This window comes from Pinus tabuliformis, chromosome 2_2 (assembly GCF_031772625.1).
Source record: "Pinus tabuliformis cultivar Carrire ecotype Pingquan chromosome 2_2, CPIR1, whole genome shotgun sequence".
Taxonomy (NCBI): Eukaryota; Viridiplantae; Streptophyta; class Pinopsida; order Pinales; family Pinaceae; genus Pinus; species Pinus tabuliformis.
The window spans coordinates 140,300,182-140,305,328 of record NC_142300.1 but is presented as its reverse complement, the minus strand read 5'-3'; the positions used below and the strand labels follow the sequence as shown (position 1 = coordinate 140,305,328).

General features: G+C 39.6%; 1 pseudogene; it reads left to right on the top strand.

Moving 5' to 3' along the window:
- The first annotated feature begins 493 nt into the window (after positions 1-493).
- Positions 494-4,813, top strand: LOC149191748 (serine hydroxymethyltransferase, mitochondrial pseudogene; annotated as a pseudogene).
- Positions 4,814-5,147: the final 334 nt, after the last annotated feature.

Here is a 5,147-nt window from a genome sequence, read left to right as displayed (position 1 = left end):
GACATGTGCCACATCTGGTTTGGGTGTCGAAATCTCAGGCAGATCAACGCAAAGGAAGGACAGGTCATACATGTGATGGACTTAACATCAGCAGAGAATTTGAGTAAACAGCTTGGGTAGCGTTTCAGTGAAGAGCAGATTTATCGGATTGATCATTGCATTGGAAAGGAATTAGTGCAGAATTTGTTAGTAGTTCGGTGCGCAAACCGACTCTTTTTGCCCCTTTTGGTATCGAGATAACGTTGATAACGTTCAAGATTGTCTTTAGGGAAGCTGTGAAACAGAGAGGTGTTATGGTCGCAGTTGCATCTGCTGATGATGTGGCACAAGGGCTGGAATTATATTGACAGATGTCATTAAAGATGAGTTTGCATTGAATAAAATAAATGAAAGCAGGTTCTAAGCCGGTGCCTCCCATTGCAAAGAAGGTGAAGAGTTTTTTTTATTTCATTGGAAGAGCCGTGTAAAAAAAATCGTTAGATACCCTCCCGGACCGGCTATGCTACAAAGAGCTCTGCAATCTACTGTTGCTCTTTCCAACGAGGCCGACTACTCTCGTCCCGAAAAACAAAAGTCCCATGTCACTTGTCCAAAGCAGCTGAATGTTCCACTGGAGGAGGTCGATCCCGAAATTGCGAATATCATAGAACTTGAAAAAAAAAATCGACAATGGAAGGGTCTTGAACTTATCCCTTCAGAGAACTTTACTTCATTATCAGTCATGCAGGCTGTAGGATCAGTCGCTATCCTGGTGCAAGATACTATGGAGGAAATGAAGTCATTGACATGACAGAGTCGTTATGTCAGAAAAGATCATTGGAAGCATTTGGTTTGGATCCAGATAAATGGGGAGTTAATGAACAACCCTTGTTAGGCTCTCCGGCTAATTTTCAAGTTTACACTGCTTTGTTGAAGCCCCATGATCGTATCATGGCACTTGATTTTCCACATGGTGGCCATCTGTCTCATGGTTACCAGACCGATTCTAAAAAGATCTCAGCAGTTTCAATCCTCTTTGAAACAATGCCTTATAGATTGGATGAATCTACAGGTTATATTGATTATGACCAGCTGGAGAAAAGTGCAGTCCTATTCAGGCCTAAACTCATTGTTGCTAGTGCTTATGCACACCATTATGACTATGCTCGGATGCGCAAGGTTTGTGACAAGCAAAAAGCTGTGTTGTTGGCGGACATGACACACATAAGTGGACTTGTTGCAGCTGGTGTAGTTCCATTTCCTTTTGAGTTTGCAGATGTAGTGACTACTACTACACACAAGTCACTCCGTGGTCCTCGTGGTGCAATGATATTTTATAGAAAGGGCATCAAAGAAATCAACAAGCAGGGGCAAGAGGTTAAGTATGACTATGAGGAAAGGATCAACGCAGCTATGTTCCCTGGTCTTCAAGGTGGTCCTCACAATCATACCATAACTGGCTTAGCTGTTGCTCTTAAACAGGCAACTACCTCAGAGTATACAGCATATCAAGGGCAGGTTCTCAGTAATTGTGCTCATTTTGCTAAGTGTCTAAGTGAAAGAGGTTATGAACTTGTTTATAAGGTTCTGATATTAAAAGTTCGGCAAAGGATCAAAGATGTATTTAGAATGGCAATCTGGACGTCAGCTGAAGAAGACAATGTTTTTTCTTTACCAAGTTTTAGTGCCTACCCTCAGCTATATGTTACCAGCGTTGGTTGTTTTTCTGTACAGATTCATTCCAGAGGTAACGGCCTATTTCACAGGTTTGGCAATACCACAAGTTCAGCATGCAATTCAAGTTGTTGATAAAGTAAGAGGGATGGAGTGACCTCCTGATGTGTTAAAAGTTTCATTGGATGCCACTGTTGGAAAAAGTGCAGCCATAAGCACAGTGTTAGCAGAAACCAGTGAGGAAGACTGTGTTTTTTTTAAATCACACAGCAGTTTCGTAGCGCGCTACGAAACTGCTGTAGGTGATGTTTTTCAATGCAGAATAAACAGTTTGACCGGGAATGTTAGAAGAGAGACACTTGTCCATCAATACAGCCTACATCACATCCAAGATATGGCAGTCCGCTCTATTTTGGTTAATTAAAGGTTAAAAGCATACTCCTTTGGATTCGAATATGTTGAGGCAAACCAAGGACCGACAAGCAGGAACAGTTTCCTACATTTCAGGGTGTTGGAAAACATGTCATATTAAAGGCTAGTAAGAAACTGCAGACACCTGTCACAGCCAAACTAAAAGAAGCCATTTGTCAGAGGATGAGCCTATTCTCTCCTTTTTCTCGTAGGAGCACCATCTTGGTTGTAATAAATTCCATTTCCAGCATGATGTAGAATTAGAGTTTTAATTGTTTTAGGACTCTTTGTAATCACAGTGCAATACCTTTGTATTTAATAAGTTTGTTTAGATAGAGATAAGGCAATTAATAATAGGATTTCGGGCTCTCCCCTCATGCTGGTTGAGGAGACTCATGGTAGTTTAGTATTTTGGTTTTCCTATATATAGAAATGACTCTGATGTAAACTGGGTTGGACATTTTATACAAAAACAGAGTTATTTGGGTCAATGTAAAGACTTGTTACAGTATTAGTAAAACAGTGGTTGTTTCTTCTCAAGATTCTCAATGGATTATTTTGTTCAAATATGATGGTGGTGTTTTCTCTTATATGTTCTTTTACAGCATTGTTATAACATAATCACTCAGAATTCATTTCTAATGCTCTGACTTCCTGTATGTTTGGCAAGCTGTGGTTTGTGTGAGATATGTTTGAACATCTAATGCAAAGAGCCTTGACTTCCATGAAATGACTGTGCTTTTGTTTGTTAAATGTGTAAGACTCCATAGCCCAATGAAGACCAATTTGATATGTGTTCAACCAGCTTTGTTTTCATGAATTTGTAAAGAGTTAGCCATCTGTTGTTGTGATTGATTTTTATCAAAAGTCTTTGAGAGAGCCCTCTCTGATCAAGGAGGCTAATCCTTGGTCTAAAGTCTGGTTGAAAGAGTTACATGAAATCTTTCTTGGCTGCAGCCCTTAGTACTGATTTTGTGATAACATTTTGGTGCGTCTGCCGGGAGCCTGAAGCTTACTCTCTCCCGTAATTTGAAGATTGGATTTCTGAAGGTAGCAGGAGTTCAAAATGATTTTCGTGGCTGCAAAACTACCTTGGCGACTCCATTGTTGAAGAATTCGAGAGTCATACATTCATGGTGATTCCACTGGAGGTATGAAGGACCCAGAAGCTGCCATTCTTAGTTCAAGGTATGCATGCATAGATTTTTCAGGAATTCATGGTTTCCCAAATCATTTTCCCAAGGATGCATATTTTCTAAGGAATGGTCCAAAATTCAACGGTGAAGATTTGAGTTTAACCTTGAAGCATATAACAGAATTTTGTCATTTTACTGAGCTTCTTAGAGTTAAACATGAGGATGTTTGCATTATGTTATTCTATGATTCACTTCAAGGGAAATGCAAACAATGGATTGAAAGTTTTCCTATCAAATCCGTTAAGTCATTTCAAGACTTATGGCTTATGTTTTTGGAGGAATGGATAGATAGGTCAGAGGTGGTGGTAGACTCTCCTTCAGTGGAGGGTTTCAAACAATGGAATGATGATCATAGTAAAGAAGAAACAAATGAATCTTTTTCTTTGTCTTTGTCCTCATATCTAAAATCCCTTGACTGCAAGACAGAAGATAGGATGAGATTTTTTGATGAATTTGCTGAGGACCTTGAAAAAGAAATTGAAGGTTTAGAAGGACAAATTCAGGCATACAGTTTTCATGATCATGATCATTATTCTCAGAAGTTTTCTATGGCAGAACGCAAGGAGACTATGCTGGTTCCTTTCTCTTTCACGATTGAGGAACTGAACACTGTGGTTGAAGATCAGTTTGCACAGCTGGAAAGTTACAAGGAAAGACAAGCTGATCATGTGTTCTGGGATCCTATAGCTGATTACATGGAAGAGTTTTATTCTCCAGTGTTTCAGTTTTCATATAAAGATCAGAGGCAGTTTCAGTGGCAGCGGTCATCACACTGTCAGATTGGCTCTGAACTCCAATGCGGTCAAAGAAATCAAATATCAGATAAAGCAGTGGATTGGCTACATTGGAAATTTCATATTGATTGAGCTGAGGGAAGTTTGAATTGTTAGGGTAGGTAGGTAGGTAAATGCAAATAAGCTCAAGGTTAACTGAGCATTTCTTTTTTCAGTAGATGTAGCTTTCTTTCTCCTACAGTCATGCTGGTCAAGCAAATTTCTGTTTGTCAAATAAGTTTTATAAGGCACTGGAACTGCATGTTCTTAGTGTACCACAAGGGCGCACTATCCCAAGTGGAGCCACTGTTATCACCGGAAATTCTGTTGCCACAATTTTTTAGCCTAGCCTAAGGACAGGGTGTTTTTGCAGCGCATGAATCCTCTTTTAACAGTTTCGCAGCGCAACATGCTTCAAGTGATTTCGTAGCGCGCTACGAAATTGGGGATTTGTTCGAATCCATAGTAGCTGTCATGCAAAATAGTTCTGGGGTGGATATATTTTACAGGTGGCCTGTTCTCAAGCTCCTGCATGTATGCTTGTCATCAGTTCTGAATCTGAATGAAAAAGTTGAAGTGATTGCACCACCGAGTTCTTTAGTGCAGTGTTCTGTTTTTCAATGCAAAGTGATGTACTGTGAACAGGTACTTGAACTTCTTAAAAAGAATCCTGAATGTCTATCGGATTTGGAATCATCTAAAGAAGGTCGTGATGAAGTTGATACAAATGATGAAGTGCACTACCTGATTCGAGATCTGGTGATGCATATGCATGAATAGGAGCAAGACCTAAAGAATAGCATTTTACCAACATATCGGTCCCTGGAGCAGCAGTGGCTGTTTGAATCAGTAGAATGACATATGTATAAAGTTGCATCACCAAAGGTTGAACGGATCACTGTATAGGTCATTCTATTGGTTCTATTTGTTGCTCGTCGTTAGAGTTCATGTTGGGCTTTCATTAGTGACTGTTTGGAGGGAACTGACATGATTACAGTCATCAATGAAAACTACAGGATACCAATCATATTCATAAGCAGAGCTATGATTTTATGATGTTCGATTTTTTTTAAAATGATGATGATAATGGATCAATGTCTATGCTGCAGTTCAT